The sequence below is a fragment of the Notamacropus eugenii genome, chromosome 1 (genome assembly GCF_028372415.1).
Source record: "Notamacropus eugenii isolate mMacEug1 chromosome 1, mMacEug1.pri_v2, whole genome shotgun sequence".
Lineage (NCBI taxonomy): Eukaryota > Metazoa > Chordata > Mammalia > Diprotodontia > Macropodidae > Notamacropus > Notamacropus eugenii.
The window spans coordinates 731840776-731854169 of record NC_092872.1 but is presented as its reverse complement, the minus strand read 5'-3'; positions in this window follow the sequence as shown (position 1 = coordinate 731854169).

Sequence of the window (13394 nt, the reverse complement as noted above, 5' to 3'; positions counted from 1 at the left end):
CAACTTTAGAAAGTCCCTTATGATTTCTCTTTCTTGTTTACCTTTTCATACTTTTCTTTATTCTTGTGTTTGAAAGTCAGATTTTCTATTCAGTTCTGGTCTTTTCATCAAGAACGCTTGACAGTCCTCTATTTTACTGAATTACTATTTTTCCCCTGAAGTTATTATACTCAGTTTTGCTGGGTAGGTGATTCTTAGTTTTAATTCCAGTTCCTTTTACTTCTGGAATATCATATTTCAAGTCCTTTGATCCATTAATGTTAAAACTGCTAGATCTTGTGTTATCCTGATTATATTTCCACAGTACTTGAATCATTTCTTTTTCACTGCCTGCAGTATTTTCCTCTTGACCTGGGAACTCTGGAATTTGGGTACAATATTCCTAGGAGCTTCCCTTTTCAAAGAGAGGTGATCAGTGGATTCTTTTAATATTCATTTTGCTCTCTGGTTCTAGAATATCAATGCAGCTTTCCTTGATAATTTCATGAAAGACGATGTCTAGGCTCTTTTTTTATCATGGCTTTCACATAGTCCCATAATTTTGAAATTGTTTCTCTTGGATCTATTTTCCAGGTCAATTGTTTTTCCAATGAGATATTATATATTATCTTCTATTTTTTTATTCTTTTGGTTTTGTTTTGTAATTCCTTATTTTCTCATTAACTTTCATCTGCTCCATTCTAATTTTTAAAGAACTATATTCTTCAGTGAGCTTTTGAAGCTCCTTTTCCATTTGGCTAATTCTGCTTTTTAAAGCATTCTTCTCCTCATTAACTTTTTGAACCTCTTTTGCCAATTGAGTTAGCCTATTTGTAAAGATGTTTTTTCTTCAGCATTTTTTGGGGTCTCCATTAGCAAGCTTTTGACTCACTTTTCTTGATTCTCTTGCATCACTCTCATTTCTCTCCCCAATTTTTACTCCATCTGTCTTACTTGATTTTCAAAATCCTTTTTGAACTCTTCCATGGCCTGAGACCATTGTGTATTTATTTTGGATGTTTTGGAAGCCTTTGATGTTATGCATTATTCTTCCTAATCTGCAAGGATGAAAGGAAATACTTGTTCACCAAAAAAGTAACCTTAAATAGTCTTATTTTTTCCCTTTTTGGGTATTTTTCCAGTCAGTTACTTCACTTTTGAGCCGTTTGTCAAGAGGAAGGTATACTCTGGGGACCTGTAAGTTCTCAGTTCCTCCAAGGTGGCACGATCAAGGGAGAGGTGTTTACTTCTCTCCTGGTCTGCACACTGGTCTGGAAGCAACCAAAAACTTTTCTACCCAGAATCTTTGAGTAGAATTCCCTCTCCACAGCTCCACCAGGCCAGCTCTCCTCCTTCTCACCTCAGGGTCATGCTCAGGGCTGAGATTCAGGTCAGCTTCTCAATTCTCCCAGGGGCTTTAGGCAGAGGACTCCAAAAATGGATGCTGCCTCTGGAGTGGCTGCTGCTGGTGGAGTCATACCACGTTCCCTTCTCACCCAGATGAAATAACTTTCTCACTAACATTTGAAGCTGTCTATGGAGTTTGTGGATTGATCAATCTGAGAACTGCTGCTGCTACTGGTGCTTACCTGAAGCCTGTTCCAGGTCCTGTCCCTGCCACTCTGGGCAGCCCAAGTTGGGCTGCGCTCTGCTCTGCACCTGATGCAATAGACTTTTGCTGTTGGCTTTCCAGGCTGTTTTGGACTGGAAATCTCTTTCATTCTATTGTTTTGTGGCTTCTGCTGCTCTAGAATTCTTTTAGAGTCATTTTTTACAGGTATTTTATGGGCTATGTGGGGGAGCTTCTACAGGTTTATCTTTCCGCTCTGCTATCTTGTCTCTGCCCATAAATCATCCAATTTAAAGGCCAAGAAAGGACTTGGGACAAAGGAGAATCAAATTGTATTGAAGTTTTCCATGCCATATCTACCCAGTCTAAGGAACATGATCGAGTGAATCATTTGTTGCACTTGAAATTGGGAAGTACTGGTATCAACCACGGTATTCCTGAAATTTACAGTTGTGTGACCCTAGGAAAGTGACTTAAAGGTTTTGAACTTCAGATTTCTCATCTATAAAATGTCCTTCCAACTTCAATTCTGACACTATGAAAACCATCAAGGAAGGCAGGGAGATGATCTGTTGTGGCCACAGTTTTACATGGCCCTAACAATCCTTGTTCTAAACTTTAGTCAGGCTTTGTTTCATGTGTTGGAAATCTCAGCATGATATTCAATTACTGGGACCACTGGAAATACAGAAAATGAGACAGCATCAAAAATTCTGTCTATTGTCACAGCAGGAGTTCAACACTTTGTGCTATCTGTGGTAATTAGTCTTATATTTCCAAAAAGCTAGATCCTGGAGATAGACCCGTTGCACAGTTTAGGACTGGAATCAATCAATGTTCTTTCTCCTTTAGGCTGCCACCTCACACATCTCTAAGGACATACAGTCTTCATAGAGAGGTTCATTTTCAACTCCAGAGTTGCGTACTTAGCCACATAGTCCAGTTATAAGGATTTTTGGGGTGTTTATCTATCAAACACTGAATTCCTTAGAGAGAATTATTTAATTTCAGATGCTCAGTTTCATACTACAGTGATATCTTCACTACAACCCTATCTGAAGATCTCCTTTTCAATTATGATAAGTTTTTAAAAGAGTTAACTTACTTAGGAGCCTACATTTTGGTAAATGTTACTTTACTCAGCTCTAAATCTATTTTATTATACATATATGCACACAAAGATATACACACTGCACACAGTCCATTTGTATACATGACTATGTGCATATGTACTCACATATATGTATGTGAAACAACAAACATAGAAATTCACATACAGTTGCATATATGTATACATGTGATATTATATATACATATATATGCATGTATGTATATATTTGAGAATATAATTTTTCTCTTGGGAAACCAAGAAATCAATATATAAGCCATTATTTAATGTTTACTGTATGCCATGCCCTTGAGATATGAAGACACACATGGAAAAAAAAACAATTTCCTCTTTGCCCTCAAGGAGTTAAATTCTGTCCTAGGAAAGAGTCTAATGATCCCTAAAGTGGGTTAGGACCAAGCCTATTATTTCATTGTCCTTTATCACTGTTCTATGTCAGATTTTCTGCCTCTTAGAGTTTAAAAATGTCTCCCAGAGTCCTGAGAGTCTGTGACTTACCTAAAGTTACATAGATATTACATGTTAGAGGAGATTCTTTGACTGAGATCTTCTTGGTTCTATCTCCAACTTTCCAACCACTACACAGTGTTCAGTATTCATGTAATCTATCTATCTACACACATACATATGTATGAACACAAATGTGTGTGTGGTCATACACTCATATATGTATGCATACATAGTCATGAATCCTCACATGACAATATACACCTACAAGTATTAGCTTCTTGTTATTTCATTGTTATAGGGAACTCCTTTATAAGGAAGTACCTAGCTATATGGATCCACATAAGTTACAGTCTTAGCCAGTTTTCTAGAGCACCATGGGGTTAAGTGATCAGCTTAAGGTCAAACAGACAGTTCCTGTTAGAGGTGAGACTTAAAACATGATTTCAAGAACCTGATCTTCCTAGTTTCAAGACAACTTTTCTATCCACCATACCATGCTGACTCTAATGTCATCATCCTCATCATCTTCATTTCCATCCTCTGCTTCCTCATCATCACCTCCTGTAATTATTAAGTACTTACTCTCTGTCAGGCACTGTGCTAAGGCCTGGGAATACAGTGAAATAAAAAAAATAAAAATAATCTGTACTCAGGGAATTCACATTTTAATGAAGCAATAACATGGAAATAGCTGTCTCTACAAGAAATTTTTCGCTTCAGTTGGAGGTAATCTCTAAGGGAAGACAATCAAAATGGGGTTGTGTGTTGTGGTGGTGGTAGGACAGCAAGGAAATATCTCTTGTAGAAAGTAGGAATTGAAAGCATGTTATTGAAGTTGGCTAGGAAATCCATGTGCAATTGAGGAGGGAGAACATTCTAGTATGAGGGAAAGCCAGTGTACAAATGAAATCCTTAAATTCAGTGTCATTTGTGAGGAACAGTAAAGAGGCCTGAGCCATTGTGAAATAAAAAAATAATGTAGATGTAAAGTGTATTAAGGCTGGAAAGGTAACTAGATGCCAGGATGTGTTTGGCCTCAAAAAACCAAACTTAAAACTTTATATCTGATCCTAGAGGTTAGTAACAGAGTCACTGGAGATGAGAATGGGAGACAGGTGAATCTTTAGAGGTAGACTTTTAAAAAAATTCACTACTGTTTTTTCCAATTGCATGCAAAGTTGGTTTTTAAAATTCATTTTTAGAAGATTTTGAGTCTCAGGGTTTTCTTCTTACCTCCTATCCCCTCTCCCAAAATGGCAAGCAATATAATACAGGTTATACATGGACACATGTTAAACAAATTTACACATTAATCATGTTGTAAAATTAGAAACAGAACAAAAAGGAAAAGCCCTGAAAAAAATGAAAGTAGTCTGTTTCAATCTGCCTTCAAACTCTATAGTTCTTTCTCTGGATGTGGATAGCCTTTCTCATTAAAAGTCTTTTGGAACTGTCTTGGATCACTGTATAGCCAAGAAGAGCTAAGTCAGTTCTACTTGTTCATCACACAATGTTCTCTCAGTTCTGTTCCATTCACTCAGCATCAGTTCATGTAATTCTTTCCAAGTTTTTTTTTTCCCTTAATCTGCCTGCTTATCATTTCTTATAGCACAATAGTATTCCATTGCTAGATAGGCATGTTAGAAAGATCCTTTTGGCAGCTGAGTTGCAGTTGGATTGGATTACAAAGAGACTAAAGGCATGAAGTCCAACCAGAAGGCTTTCTCACGGTTTTAACTTGATGGTTGATGGTATACAACAGTGTGGAGAGCTTATGAGTGGGAGAAAGGGCACAGTGAGATATTGTGCAAGGAGAAACAACACTTGCTGTCAACAGATTGAATACGTGGTGTGAGTGTGAGTGAGGGTTCAAGGATGATGAAAAAATTGTGAGCCTAAATGACTAAATGCCCTTAAATGTGATAGGAAAATTAAGAAGACACTTGAAAGATGAGTTCTCTTTAGAACTTATTGAGTCCAAGATACTTATTGGATTTTCAGGTCTAGATGCCCAATAGTTATTTGGTGACACAAATCTCCATGTCATAGAGAGATCATTACTGTTGTTGTTGTTCAGTCATTTTCAGCTGTGCATGACTCTTCATAACACCATGTGGGGTTTTCTTGGCAAAGATACGGGATTGATTTGCCACTTTCTCCTCCAGATCATTTTATAGATGAAGAAATTGAGGTTTAACCAGGGTCACATAGCTGGTAAATGTCTAAGGCCAAATCTGAACTCACATATCCCTGACTCTAGGCCCAGCACTCTATGAACTCTACCACCTTGTTGAACTAGAGAGAGGTGAGGGCTATATCAATATATCTGAGAATAATCTATATGGAGATGATCATTAAACCTTTGGGAGTTGATGAGTCCATCAAATGAAATAGTATAAAAAGAGATCAGAAGAAGTTCCAGGACAGATACACTCAGGCAATAAATACCTTGCAATTAGCAAAAATAGTAAGTAAAATGTCAAGGCCTAAGTTTAAAAAAGCAGGACAGTTTGGAATCACATGTGGCAGAAGTCTATTACCCACACATCTATAAAATGACTTGTTTAATAGAGGAAAGAGTTTCTTTCTTTTTCTTCTCCCTCACCTCCTCTGTTGTCCATATGACTTTGAAAGATGTTTCAGTCATATCACCAATGGAATTCATTAGCTAAATACATTGGCATCATTACCTGTCACCACCACTAGAGGGTGCTCCAATAGGAACAAGTCACTGAGGATGGAAGCACCTCTTGTGATGTAGAGAATTTCTAGCAACGGACACTATAAAGGCACTAACTTTCCCATCCAAATGGAAAGCTCTCTTCCTTGTGACATCCGCATAAAAACTCTTTAAGGAACAAAATGACTCCGTCACAAGAATTCCTATGTTACGGCTTTGTCACATGTTCTTTACTACTATGATGGGCTAACTAACATTTCACTCTCAGTTTGAGCCCATTGATTCCAGAGATCTTGTGTTTTCCATAGAAGAGGACACCTTAATTTCAGAGAAATACAGGGTGTCCTCTAATTGTAAAGCAGTTTTAAGTACTTTAAATTTTCAAATGCACTAAGACTTTTGGGGCACTCTATACATTATTGCAGTTGATGGTGCTATTCTTAGTAAATGTTCTTTGCTTACAAATGTGAGACCACTAATTTATTGTCAAGGGAAAGCATACTGCTATCGGCTGCGTTAGTACTTTGGTGTTCTATAAAACCAAAAATACATCAAAATCAGAATAATGTACATATTAAAAACATAGATCTTTATTTCATATTTAAGGAAGAATATTCCACTCAGAAGTAATTTGCAATTTTCTCTAATTAATCCAACCTATTCTCCTTCTCTTGCTCAATTCCTGGTTAACTGATTTTCCATTACTGTGCTTCTCCTTCAATATTGTGTGTGGAGGTGTGTGCATACAAATCTACCAAGTCAAATTGTATCTTAGTAGTTTTTACCCAAAACATTCAGGTGTATGCTTGGAGATTGAACAAGAAAAGTCTATTCCCTGTTTGCACATGATGATCATCCATAAAATACCTAAAGAAACCTATCGTGTTTCTTTGAAATCTATTCTTTCTTGAGCTTAGCATCTTTAGTTCCTTCATCTGATCATCGGATATCCTAGTTGTCCTCCTCTTGTCTCTCCAAATTTATCATAGTCATTCCTTGAATGTCGTGACCAGAAATGAGCACAGAACTGATCATTTCTCACTAGAGTAGAAGATAATACTACAATTACCTCCATACCCCCTGATCTCTATGTCATTTTTAGTAAAGTCTAAGAAAGTGTTTGCTTTCTTGGACAACGTGCTGAAATGACAGTGTGCGTTGAATTTGTAGGTCATTAAATTTCCTGGATATTTTCCAAAATCTACATCGTAGTCATATTTAACCCCTTTTGTATTTCTGATGTTTAAATGTCTCTTGACGGCAACCATCACTGCCTCGCCGATATGCACACCCCCACAACCTCAAGATATCATATTTATCTTTTATGAATTTCATCTTGTTAAATTAAAAACAGAGCTCTAGTTGAACAAGTCCTTTTTCAAACTTGTCTTTGTTGTGTATTTTGCTAGCTATACCTTTCCTAAGCTTTAGGTAAAATTCAAATTTTATTCAGATGTTAATTGAACCTTCATAAAACACCAATTATAAAAGTGTTAAGTAGTACAGAGGTGTGAAAAATACAATTATTAACATGGCTGAAAATGCATATTTGGGGGGGGGGGCTGTATAACCAGGAACATGGTTATAATTCTTGTTGATGATTATTTGTTCTCAAGGAAAAGCAATGATTTAATGAGAGTGATGACTTGATGCCCACGAATTGCATTTAAGTGAGACAGAGCTTTATAAAGTCCTCAGTTTCATTATCTTCTCTTACGTCATTGAAGTTCAGTGGCAAGACAAAAATTAAGATAACTGGTGATAGCCTGGAGTGCAGTAGATGATGTAGGTCTTTCTACATTTAGGTCTTTCTCAGGCCAACTTCTGTCTCAGGCAACGCTCATTCAATGACTAAGGGCTATGTAAGAATTGAGACAAAAGATGGCCTAATTTTTCACCACCAAAATATCAATTTGGGAGGGGAAGACCCTCAAACTTTCAGTCTAGAGAAGAAAACAATTGCTATTTACAGTCATTCTAAGTCGTCAGAATCTATGCAATGAGACATATAGGCTTAGGTTGAGTTCCATTGTTGGCTATTCAATTAAAGTCAGAGTAATTTGGGGTGTATAATAATAAGCTTGTAACTCTGGCAACTAGATGACACAGTGGATAAAGCCTTGTCCCTGAATTTTTGGGGACCAGAATTCAAATATGACCTCAGACATTTGCTACCTATATGACCTTGGGTAAGTCACTTAACCCACTTTGCCTCATTTTCTGCTAGGGTTGGAAGCTCAATTCCATGTGGACAGTCTCGGGCGGGTAAAGGTGGGAACTTCTAAATCTTAGAGTTCCCATGAGACCCCCCAGGAAACGGCTGGGAATCAAGGTGAACCGAGCTATCTCGTGTATTTCCGCCTCTTCCCGTAAGAAACGTGATGGGAGAGAGCTCTCCCCGCCCTCGAGATTGTCCCGGATTGGAGCACACCTAGTTACCTAACAGGCACGGTATTCAGATGCAAACTATGCCTCTGCAGAGCTTAAGTAGGATCAGGAAAGCCTGAAAACTCTCTTGGGCGGAGGGGCGTGGAGCAGACAGGACACAAGGCTCCGCTTTTCCTCTCTCCCCTCCCCCTCTCTACCCACTTATACTTCTACTTCCAATCTCTTACTGTAAGATCTTTGCCTCCTTGGGAGATTCTCTTTCCCTCCTAAGGAAGAATTCCCCTGCACTTGTAAACAGAATCCTGTAATAAAGCTCAACCCTTGTTCGACTCTGGAACGTCCTTTCTCTCATATGCGCACCTGGCGTGGCCAGCCGAAGACCTCGGGAGGTGAGGTAAGAAAGACTCGGGTAGCCCACAGGCCTCTAGGTCTGGCAATTTTCTTATCTGTAAAATGAGCTAGAGAAGGAATAGCAAAGCATTCCAGTATCTTTGCCAAGAAAACCCAAATGGGGTCACAGAGAATCAGAGACAACTGAAATGACATGACAATAAGTAGCTCCATGTGAAACACAACAGGCTACCAGTTCAGAGAATCATTGGACTCCTCTAAAATCACAATATTAAAAGCTTGTTTTTTCAGATATATGATTCAAGAAATCACAAATGAAAACTGCACAAAACAAAAAAGTTAATTATCCTAGCTTTTAGGAAAAAAAAAATCTAGGCTCCAAGCCTTAAAATATCTTACAAAATGAGAACCAAAAATTCAGTTACTACCAAGCACCTACATGTGGGTGCCCTCTCTCCCTAGGGGGAGACAGTCACAATACATGGAGAGGGACTGTAGTTCAGTGTTGCTTTCAGGGAAGCAGAGCAAGTACCTGTAGTCTCATCTTCCTCTACCCTTCTATAAGGGAGACTTTCCTTCCTGCCTGATGCCTTTGTCAGAGATAGCTTAGGCAAGCTGCAAGCCCTCAGTTCTTCCAAGGTGGCATGATCCAAGGACAGGTATGGAGACCAGTCTCTTGGCATGTATTCTGTTCTGTGAGTAACCAAAAGTGATGTTCTTTTCCTGTAACTACAACCAGGCTCTGTTTACCCCACCTATAAAAATCCAGGTACTGATTTCCCTCATCTGTCTCTGTCAAATCCATGTGTTGATGTTTTTGGTTTTTGTTTGTTTTTTGATCTAACTGACTAAACTTTAGTCAAGTACCTGCTCAGTTTCAGGGTACACATATGTATATGAGGTGGGGTGAGGTGATGGCATGTCATATCCAACGGATTGCTTATCTTAATATGAATGCCTAAAGTGGTAATGCTGCATGAATATCTCTATTTTTCCTGGATATTTATGAAATGAAAAAATGAAATTCTCATTCCAGATACAGTAAAGCCCTTCTATATTTGCAGATATATGTTAGCAGAAGTATACAGGTTATTGACAATTATACATTTTGGCAATACAAGTCATTAAAAATCATGCAAAACACAGAATCAAGTAATGTCCAAAAAAGGTTTCATTTCAAGGTAATGTTCCTTCTTCCTCTATGTTTTACTTAATTATCATGACCAATGCTTTTTTCATCACAGAAGAGAAACAAGAAATGAAATTCTAACTTGAAAGAAAAATATCAGTGAATACAGGGTAACAGTATGCTCCTCCCAAATTTCCAATTTATATTCTTACTAATGTTTTTCTCAATGCTGGATCATTCTCTGAAATCATTTCATTTCATTTCTGATCACTTCCTATAAAAATAGGTGATTTTTCCCTGCCAGATGAAATTTTTCCTAGCATTATGAGTACTTTTGATACTACATTGTTTGAGAAGTCCACTTGAAAGTGGCAGAATTTGAGAGTTGGAAGGGACCTCAAAGGCCGTTTAGAGCAAATCATACATGAGCAGGTATCCTCTTTTGAACATCCCTTCATAATCCTGCCTTAAATGTGGACCAAGGAACAGGTATGCCTGTGCATTTCTGACAAGTTCTCAGCCAGGCTCCACATGAAGATTTCTATAAACTCATAGCAAATAGTATGCTTTTTTTCCTTAGAACTTTCTAATTTATTTTATTCTTATTCATGTGCGTGTCTTACTTCTCCAGTAGATTCTAAACTCAAGGAGCATGCCTTCTTATTTTTAAAAATTTTACCCAGAGACAACCAGAGTATGTTCTATATAGCAGGTAATCTAAGAATGTTTATTTATTTAAAAAATTGTCTCTTGCTTCATTTTTAAAATTTCCACCTCACTTTATTATTTTAACTTCTACTACTGATGTTAGAGGAGACTAGATAATAGTCATTTGTTTGTTTAGATTTATGTTAATTGTCCTTTCCCCTAATTATCCTGCTTCTTTCTTTTTCTTTTCTTTACAACTCTCTCTCTCTCTCTCTCTCTCTCTCTCTCTCTCTCTCTCTCTCTCTCTCTCTCTCTCTCTCTGTCTCTCTGTCTCTCTGTCTTTCTGTCTCTGTCTCTCTCTGTCTCTCTCTCTCTCTGTCTCTCTCTCTCTGTCTCTCTCTCTCTCTCTCTCTCTCTCTCTCTGTCTCTCTCTCTGTCTCTCTCTCTCTCTCTCTCTCTCTCTCTCTCTCTCTCTCTCTCTCTCTCTCTCTCTCTCTCTCTGTCTCTCTCTGTCTCTCTCTCTCTGTCTCTCTGTGATTTCTTCCTATTTCTGTTCTATGGGTTTTTTTACAAGAATTTTCCTGGAACTGGAGTTCAGAAATTTGGGATCTATGTCAGCTATGTACTCAAAGAGGTATAGGATGTTGGCCAAATTTTTTCCTTATTTATAAAATGAGTAGTTGCACTTGATGTGTATTGGAGGCTGATGGAGTATCTACATTTTCTTGGTGTGAAGTGTTAAGCCAAAATTAGCAAAAGCAGCAGAAAATTGATCCATACTTTGTTGCATCTCAGCTTCAGAATTTGTATTGAGAGCACAATCATCTGCAAACAGAAAATCATGAACCAACATTGACTCCACTTTTGTCTTGACTTCTTGCCTTTTCAAAATGAAGAATTTACCATCAGTGAGGGAGATGACCTTGATGCTGTGTTCATCTTCATTTGACAAGCATTTTACATTTGACAACATGGCTGAAAACCTCATGCTAAAAAGCATGGGAGCAAGTACACAGCCTTGTTTCACTCCACTGGTGACTAGGAAGGCACGAGAGCATTGTCCACTCTCCAGAACTGGGGCAAGTATGCCATCATGAAATTGATAATCAATAGTGATAAACTTCTCCGGGAAACTGAATTTTGGCATAATTTTCCATAAGCCCTCATGACTAACAGTGACAAAGGCCTTGGTCAGATCTACAAACATTTTGTACAGACCTCTGTTCTGCTGCTGACACTTCTCCTAGAGTTGTCAGGCAGCAAACAGCATCTTGACTGTTCCTCTCCCCAAATGTTCCCATGGACTATCTATGGCCAGTCTGTGGTAGATCATTTCAAGCTTGTATTGATCTGATCAGCCATAGTTGGACACATTGATACTTTACTTTATCATAATGGTGTCATTTTAGTCCTCTTAGAGAATTAAGTACAACAACCAACAAACCTACCAGTTGATCTTGAGGACCTCAAAGTTTCTTTTCTATATCTGACTCTCTATAAGTCAACAATGGACACTAACCATAATCTCAATGGTTTTTTTTCTCTCTTGTCAACACCCCTTCCTACATTCTAAACTGGTCATGTGAAGTTGATTTACAAACTTCTTACAATAGTGTCCTTTGGATTAGGTCAAAGAGAATTTAAAGTCAAAATTAATAGCCTCATAAGATCATTGATTTAGAGATCAAAAGGATCTGAGAGGCCATGTAGTTAAAAACTGTAATTTTCAAGAATAGTAAACTGAGTTCCAAAATGATTAAGTGACTTATGTGATTTCACATAGATAGTAACAATCAGAATTTGAACTCATGTCCTTTGCTTATAAAGTCTTTGATGGCAAGGTGGGTATATTTCTGAAACCAAAGTCAAGAAGGACTGAGTTTAAATACAACCTCAGAAATTAACTATTTTTTTGACCTTTGAAAAGTTACTCAATTCTGCCTGCTTCATTTTCCTCGTACATAAAAGGGCCCTGATAATAGCATAGCTACCAGGTTTGTACTAGGAATCAAATGAGATGTTTGAAAAATACTTTTAAAGTCTCAAAGTGCTATACAAATGGTGACTATCTTCTTCTTCTTAATAATATTGTATTATTATCATAGAACCATAGAACAGAAATAGGAAGAAATCCCAGAGAGAGAGAGAGGGGGGGAGAAAGAGAGAGAGAGAGAGAGAGAGAGAGAGAGAGAGAGAGAGAGAGAGAGAGAGAGAGAGAGAGAGAGAGAGACAGAGACAGAGACAGAGACACAGAGACAGACAGAGAGAGAGACAGAGAGAGAGACAGAGAGACAGAGAGAGAGAGACAGAGACAGAGACAGAGACAGACAGAGACAGAGAGACTGTTACTATTTCCACTAATACTTATTAGTGCGATTCCCAATACATCACTGCCCTTTGTCTTCACATAAGATAGGCCCTTCAGAATATGACTATAACCTCCTTCATTGGAACATAAGCTAGGGCAAGAAGAGACCAAATGATGCTAAAACAAATAATGCTATATAAATGGTAATTATCATTATCATTATAAATGTCATAGGGTGGAACTCAGGTCAGTAACTATTCACTGATGCCTCATACTCTGGCCATGCTTGGTAAAGACATCTCCATCCTTGTTGTCCTTTATGTGCTGTTTTCACCAAATAGTAAGTAAGATAGTTGAGGACAAAGAAGATTTCAGCTTTCTTGTATTTGTAACTCCAGAGTTAGGTAGATTCCCACTACCTAATACATATTTTGTTGTTGTTCAATTATTCTGCCATGTCTGGCTTTTCATGACCCCCAAGGACCATAGCATGCCAATATTGTACATGGGTTTTTTTTTGTCAAAGATAGTGGAGCAGTTTGCCATTTTCTTTTCAAGTCTATTAAGGCAAACTAAGGTTAAGTGAAAAGCTCAGGGCAACACAACTAGTAAGTATCTGAAGCCAGATTTGAACTCAGGTCTTCCTGACTTCAGACACAGTGCTCTATTCATTGAGACACCTCGATGTCTCCTATAAGTACTTAATAAATATTAATCAAGTAATTCTCTGATATTCTATCTTGCCAGAATAACATGTATTGG